The 16,559-nt window shown below is 43.3% G+C and overlaps 1 protein-coding gene across 3 annotated transcripts in view; it reads left to right on the plus strand.

The window, feature by feature from the left end:
* Positions 1 to 882: 882 nt before the first annotated feature.
* The window catches only part of Eya3 (EYA transcriptional coactivator and phosphatase 3), an 88,259-nt gene continuing 72,582 nt past the window's right edge, over positions 883 to 16,559 (plus strand). For all 3 annotated transcript variants that reach the window (XR_009377680.1, XM_059255101.1, XM_059255102.1), the window contains exon 1: positions 883 to 1,014. The gene's annotated coding sequence lies outside the window, so the exon portion shown is untranslated. The remainder of the gene's footprint in view (positions 1,015 to 16,559) is intronic.

The raw sequence follows: 16,559 nt of genomic DNA on the forward strand, positions 1-16,559 counted from the left end.
GCATGTTTGCCTACAGACCAGAAGAGGACACCAGATCTCATTACAGATGGCTGTGAGCCACCATGTGGTTGCTGGGAACTGAACTCAGGACCTTTGGAAGAGCAGCCAGTGCTCTTAACCTCTGAGCCATCTCTACAGCCCCAAGGTCTTTTCTTTTTATTTGTATTTAAAAGATAGCTTAAAAAATAATCTTTGTGATTAATATTGTATTTGTAATTTTGGGTCTTTTTTTCTTGAGGGTCTCAGACTGAATACACTGAAGACTCCACAAAACCCATTTTCAGTCCCATTCCTTGTCCTCACTTGAGTTGTATTTCAAAATTAATGAAGCATTAAAAAATGTTCCTGAGGCCGGGGCGGTGGTGGCACACACCTTTAATCCCAGCACTCGGGAGGCAGAGGCAGGCAGATCTCCGTGAGTTCAAGGCCCGCCTGGTCTACAGAGCGAGATCCAGGACAGGCACCAAAAAATTCACAGAGAAACCCTGTCTCGAAAAACAAAAACAAAAACAAAACAAAACAAAAAACCAAACCAAACCAAACCAAAAAAAAAAGCTATGGCTGGGCGTGGAGGCACAAGCCTGTTATACCAATCCTCGGGTTAAGGAAGAGGATCGCGAGTTCGAGACCAGCCTGAGCCACGTAATGAGCCTTTGTTTTGGTGGGGGAAGGGCAAGTACTTTTCACCAAAGCTGCGGCAGTTGAGCAGCACCAGCATCCTGCGAAGCACTCAGACGGAGACAACGAAGGCATAGGACCCAGGGAATCAATCTACCACCTCGGCCGACGAAGTGGGCGGGGCCCAGGCCTTTCCCCGCCCCAAGAGGCCGGACGCGTACTCAGGGTTCGGGCGGAACGAGGTGTTGATTGTGAGGCGACCCCCGTAAGCCTACTTCCGGTTCCTAGGGATGCACATCCGGGTCACGCTAACGCCGCGGTTTCCGCCACTCTGTTGGTTCCCGAGTGGGTCCGTAGCGGTCCCATGTTGTGCTGTGGGGCATCTGCAGCCTTCGGGTGAGTCTCCCGCCGCTGCCAGGGTGTGAGCGCGGCGGCTCGGGTGCAGCCTGCAGGGCGACGGCCAAAGAGTTCTGCCCCGGTCCTCCTGGGTGGGGGTCCCGTCTCCGGTCCCTTGTCCCTGCCGGTCTCCCCTCGAGCCTTTTCCTTCACGCTGGCCTTGCCCCGTCTCCCCTCAGCGCCTCAGCCCTACCTCTGTCGCTTCTTCTCTTAGCACCTCTTCCGGACCCGTGCGTTAAGAACCCGCTGTTCTTCCACCCGGAGCGTTGGGGTTCAGCTCCGTCCCCCTGCTCTCCTCACCTGTGACCCTTCCCCCCTCCAGGGACCAGTAGATGACAAGAGTGTTTCGCCTGCCTTTGCGGAGCGAGAGGAGGGCTTCTTCAAAGCCACGCTCAGGGCCGACATCGCCTGCCTGGGGCGAGTTTTGCCTTGAGGCGCGAGGTTGGACTGAACCCTTGACCGCTTCCCTAGTTTGAGAACAACAAAGGCGTTCCCAGTCCTCCGCTCTGCGTTCGTTTTCCGGGCTCTCGGAAGAGCAGCGAACAGGTGGCGGGCTCGCTGTCGGGCTTGTGTGATCTTGTTAATTGACAGGTCTTGAGTACGTCCTGTCCGTTTTTGTGTCCTCTGTCCCACGAGAATGGATGTGCACAGCTGAGGCAAAAATGCGGATGCTCTGCACTCTGCATGGGTTTTAAGTTAGAGGACAGTTGTTATGACAGAGGACCGGGTTTGTTGGGAGATTTATAAACTTACTTTTAAAACGTTTTCGTTACTGTTTTCTGCTAGAATTCACTACTGTAACTCAAAATAATTTTCCTTATGAGCCAGACATTACTTCTTAGAATATTCTTATCCTTTTAACTTGTTTTTAATGTTGCCACCATAGTTTAGAAACCATCATTTTCTTTTTTTGAGATTAAAGACATCTTACATTGTCTGGAGGTTTTTCATCATCTATAATGTGAAAGGATTAGACTTAATAATGGTTAGTGTCCTGGTTCTTAGATTTTGTGATCTAGGGGTACAGGTTTGATAATCACCCCCCATCTGGGTTTTTTTTTTATGTTTGTGGCGTTTCATTGCAACTATCATTTTTGTGTGTGATCAGAATTAATAGTTAAATATGAGCCGGGCGGTGGTGGCACACGCCTTTAATCCCAGCACTCAGGAGGCAGAGCCAGGCGGATCTCTGTGAGTTCGAGGCCAGCCTGGGCTACCAAGCAAGTTCTAGGAAAGGCGCAAAGCTACACAGAGAAACCCTGTCTCGAAAAACAAACAAACAAACAAAAAAAGGGACTAGAGAAACAAACTGTTGATGCAGAAGTAGAGGTTAGTTTTTTAAAGTAACACTGTCGTGTTGTGATCTAAATTCTACATAGAAGCCCTAAGTGAAATGAGAGTCTCTGCTCTCACTGGAGCAGCCGTGGTCATGCCCCTGAACTTGGGACAGGACACCAATAGACTTCGGAGGTACTGAAGAACCTGCCTTTCTTATTTAGCTGATGCTTTAGTTAACTGTTCTATTGCTGTGAAGAGACACCATGGCCAAGGGCCACTCTTACAAAAGCAAGCATTACCTTGGGAGCTTGCTTACAGTTTTATAGAGGGCTAATCCATGATCATCGTGGCAGGAAGCAGACAGGAGAGAACAGCAGACCTTGAGACTGAGCCTTGGCCTTGCCTTTAGAAACCTCAAAGCCCACCCCCAATGACATACCTCCTCCAACAAGGCCACACCTATTCCAGCAAGACATCTCCCACAGACCAAGCATTTAAACATATGAGCCTGTGGGGGCCATTTTCATTCACACCACCACAGCGGCCAACTCTCTAGTCACTAGAGACAGTGTGGTTTAAAAGCTCTGAAGAGGAATCACTGTCTGTTTTCTTCTTTTCCTTTTTTTTTTTTAAAAAAAAATTGAGACAGTTGCTCTGTGTAGCTCTGGCTGTCCTGGAACTTGAGCTGTAGACCAGGCTGGCCTCAAACTTAGAGACTCCTCTCCCTCTGCCTCCCGAGTGCTGGGATCAAAGGCGTGTGCCACCACCCCTGGCTTCACTGTTGATTTTCTATAGCAAGTTCTGCCTTAGGTTTTTAAGCCTGAGAGCTCAATTTAGAAAGTATTTCTGCATGTTTTATATCTACATATTTTCTGGTTTGGGCTTGATTATTTTTGGTTGTTATTTTTGTTAACTTGTTACTGTACTTTGTCACAAATGCTTTAATTTTTTTTCTCTTGTATACTATGATATTTAAAGGATGATGCAATTTTAAATATTTGAGAAGCAAAATCTATCTCCAGCCTGTCCTTCCCATTATCCTTGGATTTGTGTCCTACATGGCAGCTCACAACTGTCTGTAACTCCAAGATCTGACACCCTCACATAGACATGCATGTGGGCAAAACACCAATGCGCATAAAGTAAGAATAAATAGATTATTAAAAAATAAATGGAGGAAGACTAGTTCAAATAGAAATATACAGTGTAAGGTCTGGGTTATTGTTTCATAAAGTCTCCTAAATGGTTTATAACAAAAGGTTGAGTTGTACTTACAGTAAAGTACTAAGAAAAAGAGTTGGACTGTGTATATATATATCTTTTTAAAAAGATTTATTATGTATACAATGTTCTGCTTGCATGCCAGAAGAGGGCACCAGTTCTCATTACAGATGGTTGGGAGACACCATGTGGTTGCTGGGAATTGAACTCATGACCTCTGTAAGAACAGCCAGTGCTTTTAACCAAGAGCCATCTCTCCAGCCCTGGACTTTATATTCTGATTAACTTAAAATGTAAGTGCACGTTCCTGTTCTGAGTACGTGTCTTAACTCTAAGACACATTAACTGCTTTACATTAGGGAACATGGCACATGATGGAACACACCCTCTTAGAGCCATCCACCCAAGTCAAAGGTAGCTAGTTAGAAAATATAGAAGTATTTTATTTACAGTACATTTAAAAATTAGACATTTAAGCTGGGTGGTGAAGGCACGTACCTTTAATCCCAGCACTTGGGGGTACAGAGGCAGGCAGATCTCTGAGTTCTAGGCCATCCTGTTCTACAGAGCTAGTTCTAGGACAGCCAGGGCTACACGGAGAAACCCTGTCTTGAAAAAGCAACCCGTCACCCCCCCCCCCCCAAAAAATAAAACCAGACATTTAAAGCATGGGCCTCATAATATTTGTCTTTAATTTTTTTTTGACTATACAAAATCATTTTAAATCACAAGAAATCATAGTTTAAGTCTGATTTTTTTGGGTTGTGGATTTAGCTCAGTGGTAGAGTGCTTGTCTAGCAAGCGCAAGGCCCTGGGTTCTGTCCTCAGCTCTGGAAAAAAAAAAAAGACTTAAAAACATAAAAAAAAAAAAGTCTGCCTTTTATTTTTTTGAGATGGAGCTCACATATCCCAGACTGGCCTCCAACTCCCTATATAGATGAGGATGATCTTGACCTCTTGACCTCTTACCTCCGTCTCTCAAATGCTGGGATTATAGGCCTGTGCCACCATGTGTATCCTAATGGTTTATTTTAAATAAGTTAACAGATCAGTCCAGTACAGATAGTGTTTAATATCTTAAAGATCCTACTACAGATTGTGGCAGATGCACTTTAACTTATTAGTTTGGTAATATTTGTACCAGCTAGATTTTTTTTCTTCCAGTAAAATAGTGAGCAGTAATCTTTGTAGTACAGGTCTTTCAATAAATATAAATTGGGTGCCTGCTGTGTCCATTATAATATTACATATTTAGATTGCTTACATGAATCAGGTGATCTTGTATAGGACCAGCAATTATATTAAACTCTGAATCTCATCTTGTTTATAAATTTCTGAGTTCAATACTTAATATAATTAGAATTAAACTAATTTAAGAGGGACATTGTGCACACTTGTAAGCCTGGCACTTGGGAGGAAGTAGGAATTTTGGTGAGTTTGAGTGAGATTCTATCTCAAAAAAATCAACCCAAACTAAAAATAGAAACTAAACTCCCAGAAAATGAAGAGTTAATTTTTAGACCTAAGAACGTGTCATTTACCTGTGAAAATGGCATATGATTTTTAAAACTAGATGTGTGATTTCCTACTGCTTATAAACCATTTGGAGTTTATTGCTTGAGTTTCTAACACAGCTTAATAGAAAGATTTCATTCTTTGTAAGTAGTTTTCATTTGGTGATTTCTTTTACAACTGAACTACAAAAATCTGTAGTAAAATAGCAAACAAAACAAAATAAAAAGTAAAAGAGGAGGAGGAGGAAGAAAGAAAAGGTGAATTCAGGTAGGCATGGTGCCTGGTGCCTGCGGTCACAGGACTCCGGCCACAGCTGGGGTGGTGATTGTGAGTTCCAGCTGAGCCTGGGCTCCACAGCAAGACCTTGTCTTACACAAACAAAACTGCCTGGCACTTAGTCAGGCAGTAGTCCATCCTAAATGGTTCATACATTATTTTTGTTCGTTTGTTTGATTTTTTTTTTGTGTGTGTGTTTTTTTTCCTAGCCAGGGTTTCTCTGTGTAGTTTTGGTGCCTGTCCTGGATCTCTCTGTAGACCAGGCTGGCCTTGAACTCACAGAGATCCACCTGCCTCTGCCTCCCAGTGCTGGGATTAAAGGCGTGCACCACCACCGCCCGGGTTCATACATTATTAACTCCACTCTTACAGCATTATGAAGTATATTCTAATTTTCCATGTGAAGAAACAGGGCACAGAAGTATATCACTTGCCCAAAGTAACAAGGCTAGTTAAGCAGATTTGCATTTGGTCTTTGTAGTTTCAACTTTCCAACCTTTTTTTTTTTTGTTAAAGGACTACTATTTTTAGTCTTCTCCATCATAAAGGAACTATAATAGTTTAAGGTGGTTTTTTTTTTTTTTTTTTTTTTTTTTTTTTTTTTTGGGTTTTCGAGACAGGGTTTCTCTGTGTAGCTTTGCGCCTTTCCTGGATCTCACTTGGTAGCCCAGGCTGGCCTCGAACTCACAGAGATCCGCCTGGCTCTGCCTCCCGAGTGCTGGGATTAAAGGCGTGCGCCACCACCGCCCGGCTAATAGTTTAAGGTTTAAAAAGCAATTTCTTTGAAACGGAAATGGTCACTTTTTTTCCTTTGAGTCAAAGTGACCCTGTGTTGCTTTATATGACGTAGAGCTCACTGTGCTGTCCTCAAACTCACAAAGATCCACCGCCTGTCTGTGCCTCTCAGGTGCTGGGATTAAAGCGTGCAATACCATGCCCCACCTGGTCATTATCACTGCTTTTAATAAAGTGTGGTTTTTGAGTATGTGTCCGCTTGGATGTCTTGAGTGTGGGTATGTGCACATGAATGCTGGAGCCTTTAGAGGTGTGGGATTCTTGGAGCTGCAGTTATGGGTGGTTACAGGAACTGAACTCACACCAGGCAGGCCTCAAACTCACAGAGAGGTCTGCCTGCCTCTACCTCCTGAGTGCTGGGATTAATTTGTGCCAGATGCAGTGGCACATGCTTTAATTTAGGAGGCAGAGATAAGTGGATCTCTGCGAGTTACAGGCTAGCCAATGCTACATAATGAGGTCTTCACAAGGAAAAAAAAAAGTAGATATTAATGAAACTGTAATTTATTGAACCATCAAAACTTTAGTATATAGCTGGGCAGCAGTGGCGCACACCTTTAATCCCAGCACTCGGGAGGCAGAGCCAGGCAGATATCTGTGAGTTCAAGGCCAGCCTAGTCTACAGAGCGAGATCCAGGACAGGCACCAAAACTACACAGAGAAACCCTGTCTCAAAAAAAAAAAAAAAAATATGGCAATCACAGAACAACTTGGTAGGATCTATTGTCTCCTACTGTATGAGTTTCTGGTGGGAATTCAGGTCACTGGGCTTTGGTGGCAGGTGCCTTCACCTGCTGAGCCATTTTGCAGGCCCTTTCTTCCCTTTTTGACTGGTCAGTTTTTGTTGCTGACAGAGTGGCTGTCAAGGTTTTGGTTCTGGGTCACTATAGATGCTTGTGACATTGTTCTCAGTATTTATGCACATATCTGTACATGCCAGTATTCAAAGTGGAAGCCAGTTAAGAGACAGTGTACTGGTAATGAATTGCAGTATTTTCTGTTTTATTATATTTCATTTAAATAGGCAGCTGGTTGAAGTTTCTGTGATAATTTATAATGTAGTATAGCTATATTAAAAAATTCTAGCTACTTCTAGCTTTTGTACATTAGGTTTTGGAGGGATTAAGTTTTTGGATTTACTGGATTTGGGGGGGATAGTTATTTATTTATTTACTGGATTTGGGGGGGGATAGTTATTTATTTATTTATTTATTTTTGGTTTTTCGAGACAGGGTTTCTCTGTGTAGCTTTGCGCCTTTCCTGGAACTCACTTGGTAGCCCAGGCTGGCCTCGAACTCACAGAGATCCGCCTGGCTCTGCCTCCCGAGTGCTGGGATTAAAGGCGTGCGCCACCACCGCCCGGCCTTATTTATTGTTTTAAAGACAGGGTTTCTTTTTGTAGCTCTGGCTGTTGTGGATCTAGCTGTAGACCAGGCTGCCTTCGAACTCAAAGATGTCCTCCTGCCTCTGCCTCCCGAGCACTGGGATTAAAGGTGTGCACCACCACCACCACCACCACCACCACCACTGCCCAGCTGAAGATTTATTTTTAATTATGTGAGTTGCGTGTGTCTTCGTGTGGGTATATGCAAAATATTGCAGGTGCCTACAGAGGCTAGAGGCATTAGATTCCTGCTGGAGCTGGACTTACAGGTGGTTGTGAGCTGTTGGATTTGGGTGCTGGGAACTGAACCAATGCACACTCTATTTTTTTTTTTTTGTTTGTTTGGTTTTTCGAGACAGGGTTTCTCTGTGTAGCTTTGCGCCTTTCCTGGAACTCACTCTGTAGACCAGGCTGGCCTCGAACTTACAGAGATCCGCCTGGCTTTGCCTCCCGAGTGCTGGGATTAAAGGCGTGCTCCACCACCGCCCGGTCCAATGCACACTCTTAACTGTTGAGTCTTCTCTACAGCCCCTGGGTTTACTAGGTTTTGTCCTCTGTAAGTTACCTTGATTATTTAAAGATTTTAGCCAAATAATTATGTAAAACAATTGAGAGGGAACCCTACTGGACCATTATTTTAGCTTCAGTAAACCATCAGTGCACACAGTCACAGCTCTGGGAGATAGTGGCAGGAAAAACAAGAGTTAAAATAGTCATTCTCAACTACAAATGATGTTCAAGGCCAGTCTGGGCTACATGAAACCCTGTCTCAAAAACCAGAAACAATGAGAGGGTGAGCATGATCAAAATGCTTTATATACCTGCATAAAAGTGTCATAGTTAAAGCCATTCCTGTGTATAACTTATATTTATTCTCTCTCTCTCTCTCTCTCTCTCTCTATCTCTCTCTCTATCTGCATGAGGTTTTTGTGTACTACATGTGTGCAAGTGCCCTCAGAGGACAAAGGCTGTCAGATCCCCTGGAACTGGAGTTACAGGCAGTTAGCTGCTTGATATGGGTGCTGGGAACAGAACTCGAGTCCTGCAAGAACAGTATACTGTCTTAACTGCTAAGCATCTCTCCAGCCTTGTGTATAATTAAAATATGCTAATAAAAATACTTCAAAAACAAAATACAAACTAGGCCCCCCAGCTGCAGGAACCCTGTGTCATGAGGCTGTGGAAGTGCTTGGTCCACTTGCATAAGGATCCTTAGTTCACGTGACAGTCAGAGTTTAGGCCTGGTGGGTGCTTTTCACAGACGCCATTTTTGTTCCTGGCATTTAGTCAGAATGTGACGAAGCTGCTGCATTCTCCCTTTTCTTTATCCCACTCCAGACCTCAGAGCCAAGAGCAGAGGACTGAGGAAACGAAGCTGTTTGCTCAGATGTATGTGGTCACGTTAGGGTTTGCAGTGGTATGGATCCCATCCATTGTCCCTCTTCATGTTTTGAAATCTTAGAGTGGAAAGGAAGGGTAGATTGCAGCCATTTCTGTCCCGTCAGCAGACAGTCAACTTTGTGCTTTTCATCAGTTTTTATCTCTTATTTGTTTAGGTTTTTTTGAATGTCGTTGTGCTACACATAGGTGGCCTCAAATTCACAGCAGTCTCTGCTTCAGCTTGGTGAAGGTTTCGTGCTGTGAATCCAGGCTTGAGGTGCCACCCCTAGCCAGTTATTACCACTTACCTTGAGCATTTGCTGTGAGTCAGGTACTCACACTGTTGCACTTCAGTCAGTGCACTTCCTGGGATCCGCACACGCGAGTAGTGAGAACTGGCAGAATGAGAGCTGGAAGGGATGCAGAAGGAAACTTGCCGCCTTCTTCTCAGCGTCCTCTCACATCTGCCTTTTCAGTTCCGGCCCCTCGTGACCGGCATGTATAACATACATTTTTACATCACTCAGCTTTTACAATCTTTAGTATTGTCTGGAGACACAGACAATGTATTGAGAGCTCTGACTTTGAAGATAAACCTGCCTGAACTTGAATTCCAGTTGGTGACTTAGGTATATGACCTTGAGCAGGTTACCTGCTGTGTCTTTAGTTTTCTCTGTAGAATGGTGATGCTGATTGAAAATGGCTCTTGTGTTACAGGCATAATGGAAAAATGAAAATAGTGTATAAAGGTACTTGGAACACTGCATGATCCATAAAAAGCATTCCATAAATGTTAGCTATTAGTACAGTGAGCTCATATTTGGATCTCCTGGGAATATTTGTGACTGTGGTGAGTTTTGTATATATGCTGAATAAAAACATTGTGATTGGCATGTAATGATGTTAAATTGTCCAGAAGTTTGAAAACATCCTTTCTTGAAGATTTGTGTAGAAAGGTCTTGTGTGGAGTTTTAGAATCAAAGCCATGTGACAAAGATAAGCAGATCTGCAGACCCAGCTTATCTAATCTTTCATAGTAATTTCTTACTTGTCGGACCTTACTTCTAAGGCTTTAGTAGTCTTAGTTGAAAGATTTTATTTTTAACTTCAATTTTGTAATGAATGTGTATGTGTATGGGTATGTGCATGTGGGTGCCATTGCCTGAGGAGACCAGAAGAGGGCGTCGGATCCCTTGGAATTGGTTTACAAGCAGCTGTGAGCCGTCTCATGGGAGCTGGAAATTGAACTCAGGTCCTGAAAGAGCAGTATGAGCTCTAAATTGCTTCTGTAGTCTTTCAAAGGAACTGTTACTCATGTCATACACATGAAGTAACTGAGATCTAGCAGGCCTTAATCTAAGGTTTCATGGTTAGTGTCAGAGCTGCTAAATTGGACTTCTGTAGCTGGTCCCAAAGTGTACGCCCCGATATCTTATGCTTGCCAGCCCTGCCTCGTATAGAGGTCAGCTTTGTTGAGAGGTACAAAAAGTTAAGACTCCCTTCAGTGCTCTCACTTTGTAAGCTGAAGTGACAGTACAGCAGTCAGAGTGATGGGTTTTGTTTGTAGATCGTTGACGTAGTAATGCATTTGGAGAATAAAATTAATAAACGGATGTAGGTTTCTCAGTTCTTTCAGCAGTTAGAATACATACTTTTGAAAAACTTAGTTTTGATGATATAGTAGATGGTTAATGCTGTTCAAATACCGGAGCCCTGGCTGACATGTAGATCAGATAAATAGACACATAGAATGTTAGAAAATGTGTGAAATGAAGTGTATTTTTCTTATATAACTAGAAGCAATGCATTTTTAGAATATTCATGCCAGAGCGTAATATTACGTGTCCAATTGCAACTCCTACTGAAAAAATGTAATTTTCTGAGAACTGTTAAGGTTGCAGTTTAAAGGATAAAGGAGTTGGGGTTCTTGGAGTCTTGAAAATCAGAGAAATTCTAAAACTGATTGACAAGCTGAAAACTCAAGAGAGGTCTTAAGGCATGTTAGAAGGAATGGAGTTGTTGGGTTTAGTTGTTACTAAACTTGTGTTTTCTCCTCATGTATATGTGTAGTATGCTTGTATGTGTGTATATGTGTGCATGTGTTTGTGGTTTTTTTTTTTTTAATGATTTATTTTTGATGTTTTGCCTGTATGTGTGTGTGAGGTTATCAGGTCCCCTGGAACTGGAGTTATAGACAATTGTGTGCTGCTATGTGGGTGCTGGGAATTGAACCCAGGTCCTCTGGACGAGCAGCCAGTGCTTTTAACCACTGAGCCATCTCTTCAGCCCCTAGAGACAGCTTTTGTTTTGTATTGCTTTGTTTTGTTTTGAAACAAGGTTTCTCTGTGTAGCATTCTTAAAAGAACATTTTTTATATTATTTTATAATTAACTTAATTTCACATATCAGCTATGGATTATTCCCTCGTCCTCCCTCCTCCCACTCCCAGCCCTTCCCCCCAATCCACCCCCACTCCCACCTCCTCCAAGGCAAGTTCTCTCCTGGGGAGTCAGCCCAGCCTGGCAGACTCAGCCAAGGCAGGTCCAGTCCCCTCCTCCCTACACCAACATTCTTAAAAGACATGAAAGGCTCTGCCCATGGCAGGCAGGCATCTCTTTCCCTGCAGTCTAGTTACTGTATAGCAGTTTGTGAGTAAAGATGAAATCATGCCATTCTCTTGCTTGACCCTTGTCGCTTTCCCAGAAGCCGTACCAGTATTACCAGTCATTAACTTGCTAGCACTAGTCCTGGAAGAGGAGACCAGCTAAATCCCACATGATTTTTGTGATGTTTAGAAAAGAAATTCATATCCAGAAAGCAAACTTGCCTTCAAACATTGCCTGACTGCCCTCTCTTCCCTCCCACTTTCTTCGCATTTTCTTTCCTCCTTTTCTTGATGGTAGGGTCCTTCTGTGGAGTCCTCATCTAACTGGAATTTGTAATCCTCCTGCCTTTGCTGCCTTGGTGCTGAGATTAGGGGCATGTGGTGTTCATCTTGTAGTCAGTAGAGGTAAATAACTAGAACCTGTATACCTCATCTACTTCCTCTACTCCGAGGAAAACTGGTTAGACTTAGAACCTAGATTTATCAGTCATCTTTGGAAATTAATATTGTGAAAGAGGCAGCCGTGACTTGTTCTCTAGCTGGTGGCACTGTTTTGGGAGGCTGGAAAACTTTAGGGGTGGGGCTTAACTAGAAGTGGCCTTTGAAGTTTATAGCCCCTAGTTCCAGTGTTAAAAAATTAAACAATTAGGCCAGGCGGTGGCGGCACAAGCCTTTTAATTCCAGCACTTGGGAGGCAGAGCCAGGTGGATCTCTGTGGGTTCAAGGCCAGCCTGGTTTACAGAGCGAGCTCCAGGACAGGCACCAAAACTACACAGAGAAAGAAATCCTGTCTCGAAAAAACAAAAAAAGGGAGTTGGGGATTTAGCTCAGTGGTAGAGTGCTTGCCTAGCAAGCGCGAGGCCCTGGGTTCGGTCCTCAGCTCTGGAAAAAAGAAAGAAAGAAAGAAAGAAAGAAAGAAGAAAGAAAGAAAGAGAAAGAAAGAAGGAAAAGAAAAAAAAAAAGAAAATTAAACAACTAAGCCAGATGTAATCCCTGCACTTGGGAGGCTGAGGCAAGAGGATCAGGAGTTCAAGGCCACTCTTAGCTATTTGAGTCTCTTAATTTTTTTTTCTTTTTTTCGAGACAGCATTTCTCTGTAGCTTTGGAGCCTGTCCTGGAACTCGAGTTGTAGACCAGGCTGGCCTTGTACTCACAGAGATCGCCTGTCTCTGCCTCCTGATTTCGGATTTTTTTTTTTTTAACACTGCCCAGCTAAAGAAAATTTTTTAAACAGTTACATGTTTAGTAAGTGCTTTTATAGAAAAGCATACTTTTCTGGAAATGCCACAAAATGCCTACAAGAGAGTCAAATCTCTCAAAGCTCAAAAAGAAAAATATGAATTTCAATTAACATAAAAAACATGGTCTTCAGTTTTTAGTCAAGTTTGCCTAAAGTTGGTAAATGGTAAAGATCAATAAGGAACTTTTACATCTTCCAGGTATAAATCTAGCAGTAAATACAGTAAATATTTTTTTTCCCAGGTCAAGTTTGTTTTGCAGATGGCCAGGCTCTTGTTTGATTGTTTTTGAGAACTTGGCTGGTCTAGAATTCTCTATGTAGACCAGGTTGGCCTCAAACTCATAGAGATCTACCTACCTGTCTCCCCAGTGCTGGGATTAAAGGTGTGCACAACCATGCCTGTCTAGATGGCCAATTTAAAGGGCTATTTTACAAATACTGGTACTTGAGTTCATCCTTTTTTCTTTGGTTTTCAGAGACAGGGTTTCACTGTGTAGCCCCAGCTGTCCTGGAACTCACTCTGTAGACCAGGCTGGCCTCGAACTCAGAAATCCGCCTGCCTCTGCCTCCTGAGTGCTGGGACTAAAGGCATGCCCTGGCCCCCTTGAATTCATTCTTAAGGCACTGGAAAGATCTGTAAGACTTATCAAGACAACAGAGTACCTGAAACTGTCAGTGTTACTATTTACTGAGTATTTCTTCAATTTAAATTTAGAATTGGACTCAGCATAAAAGCAGGATGCTAACTTTGGAGTTATATGCCAGATTTACCAGTTATTTGGAACATTTTTGAGTGTTTTATGGTACCCTTTTTCCCCTCCCCCCCTTTTTTTCTTTTTAAATCATTTTTGTTTCCTAAATAAGATCTTATATAGCCTAGGCTGCTGTTCCTGTATGTTCAGAGAATGGTTCATAATAACCATGTTTCAGGTTCAAGTGAGCGAGTTTATTTACATACATAGCAAGCAAAAGTAAAAGAACAAATAGTAAAGAGCAGATAGCAAAACACCATCAGATTGGATACAACATCTACTAGAGATCTCTGGCTGTACCAGACAAAGGTAACATCAGGTCCGGGTTTAAAGTACCCAGCAGAAACCATCTGGGGAAGGTGCGGCAGTCAGCTGGATCGCCTGCTGAGAGCTTTCTCTTCGTGGGTGAGCTTCCCGTGGCTGAACTGGCTTCTTGTTCCCACTGTAGACATTTTTTGTGCATGGGATAGCAATAGTAGTATCTGTTTGTTACCTCCTAGCTGTTCTCAAGGTAACTCTAGTACCCTTAGCTGCTGGCTGTCTCCCTCCTCCCTGGTACAGAGTCCATTCTGCCCTAGGAGAAGGTGTTTTGGAGAATACTTGAAAAAAACACAGTGGAGTCTGGGACAGAAGGACAAGCCCATGACATTTTACCACTATAGAGTATATTGCAACTGCCCTCCAACTCGCTATGTCGCTGAAGGTGACCCTGAATTCCTCATTCTTCTGCCTCCCAGGTCCTGGGATTACAGATGTGTGCCACCACACCCAGCTTCCTGCTTTGTTTGTTTAGAAGTATCTGATCGGTTGGATGTATAGCTACTTTGTTATTTACACACCCACACCCACCCACACACACTTTTTTTTTTAAGCTTGTGTATTCCATTCAGTAGCCAGGAGAAAGCCAGGAAGCCCAGGGAGTTAAATAAGAAAATAAGAAAACAACCAAAAACCAAAATTTTTAACTATTTGTTTTCTGTGTCTGCTGTGACAAATTACCAAATTTGGAGTCTTTTCTCCCTATTTCCCCCCCCCTCCCCCCCAGAGTTTCTCTGTGTATCCTTAGCTGTCCTGGAACTCACTATGTAGACCAGGGTGGCCTTGAACTCAAGAGATCTGCCTGCCTCTGCCTCCTAAATGCTGAGATTAAAGGCATGAGCCACCAACTGCCCTGGAGTTTTAAATCAGTAGAAATATATGTTTGCTCACAGGGCTGGTGGTCAGTCAGGAACCAAGTGTTAGCAGCCTCCTCCAGAGGCCGTGGGGGAATTCCTCACCGTTGCAGGTTTCTAGTGGGAATTGCTTGCTTTCCTTTATCACTCCAGTCTGTCCCTCCTCTTCACATACCTTTTCCTCTGTGCATTGAGTATTGATTACTTGCTGTGTGCTACCTGACACTAAGAATATTAAAACTGGTGTTGGTCACAGACCTCATAGGACCAAGAAAAAATGGATAATTTAAACAAAACTTTTTGTTACTGTTTTTGTTTTTTGAGGCAGGAACTCCCATAGCCCAGACAGGTCTTAAACTGTATAGCTGGGAGTTAAAGATGACTTTGAGCTCTGATCCTCCTGTCACTACTCAAGTGCTAGGTTTACAAGTCCATGCCCCATGCCCAGCCAGAATTGTTAGCTATCAGATTTACAACCACTGGCAGGGCTCAGAGGGAGGGTTTTGGAGAGCTTTTAACTACTAACCGTTGATGAAGCAGGCAACTCTTTCACTAATAACTGAGACTTTCAAAGTTAGGGTCATATTTCTGGCTTTTAGTTTTATTTCATAAATGTAGTTAGCATTCCTCCCTGTTGTGATCTTGGCCTGTCTTATGCCTTCTTTTATGCTCTATCCTGAGAACAGTTTGAAGATACATAGGGCTTTGTAGCCGAATCTGAATGTGATTTCTCTTCTTAGCCCAGATAACTTTAGTTTAGTTTATTTTTATTTTTTTCCCCGAGACAGGGTTTTCCTGTGTAACAGTCCTGGCCATCCTGGAACTCCCTCTGTAGAGAGATCTCTCTACTTCTGCCTCCCTAGTGCTGAGATTAAAGGCATGCACCGCCAGCACCCAGCTAATAATTTATTTGTTTTTATTTTATACGCATTGGTATTTTGCCTGCATGTATGTCTGTGTGAGGGTGTCGGATTCCCTAGAACTGAAGTTACAGACAGTTGTGCGCTGCCATGTGGTTGCTGGGAATTGAACTCAGATCCTCTGGAAGAGCAGCTAGTACTCTTAACTGCTGAGCCATCTCTCCAGCCCCAACTTTAGGCTTTATTTAGACTTATTTTTGGTACTTTGGTGTGTGTGAAGTAGAACCTAATTTGTATTTCATCAATTAGTAGTGAATGTGATCTTTAGTCTTTCTTTCTATCCTCTTGCCTTTTTTTTTTTGGAGACAGGGTTTTTCTCTGGCTATCCTGGAACTCACAGAGAGCCTCCTGCCTCTGCCTTCCAAGTGCTGGGATCAAAGGCATGAGCCATCACTGCCTCGCCTGGATCTTCAGTTTCTTTCTTTTTTTTTTTTTTTTTGGTTTTTCGAGACAGGGTTTCTCTGTGTAGCTTTGCGCCTTTCCTGGAACTCACTTGGTAGCCCAGGCTGGCCTCGAACTCACAGAGATCCGCCTGGCTCTGCCTCCTGAGTGCTGGGATTAAAGGCGTGCGCCACCACCGCCCGGCAGGATCTTCAGTTTCTTAAACTGCCTGTTTGTATCCTTTGACAGGCTTAGGTACCGAGTCTTCATTTGCCCCATAATCGTCAATGAGCAGCAGATGTAGATAGGGTTTGGTTTGTATTGTAGGTGTTGAACTTTTTTTTTTACACCCCCCCCTTATTCCCCCCCCCCCCCAGCTGAGGACTGAACCCAGGGCCTTGCCTTGCTTCACTCTACCACTGAGCTAAATCTCCAACCAAGTGTTGAACTTTACCATCCTAACTGTGCGGATTGCCTTTTTCTTACATTGGTTTTATTGCTTGACAGTTTATTTCACATAACAGGATCTGTTAATCTGTCCTCTTTTCTTTACCCATAAATTTGCCTCATTTCCATAGATGGGAGACTGTGGTACTCTTTTTCCTCTCAGTATTTTGAAGGCCTAG

This window comes from Peromyscus eremicus, chromosome 2, assembly GCF_949786415.1.
Source record: "Peromyscus eremicus chromosome 2, PerEre_H2_v1, whole genome shotgun sequence".
NCBI classification, from domain to species: domain Eukaryota; kingdom Metazoa; phylum Chordata; class Mammalia; order Rodentia; family Cricetidae; genus Peromyscus; species Peromyscus eremicus.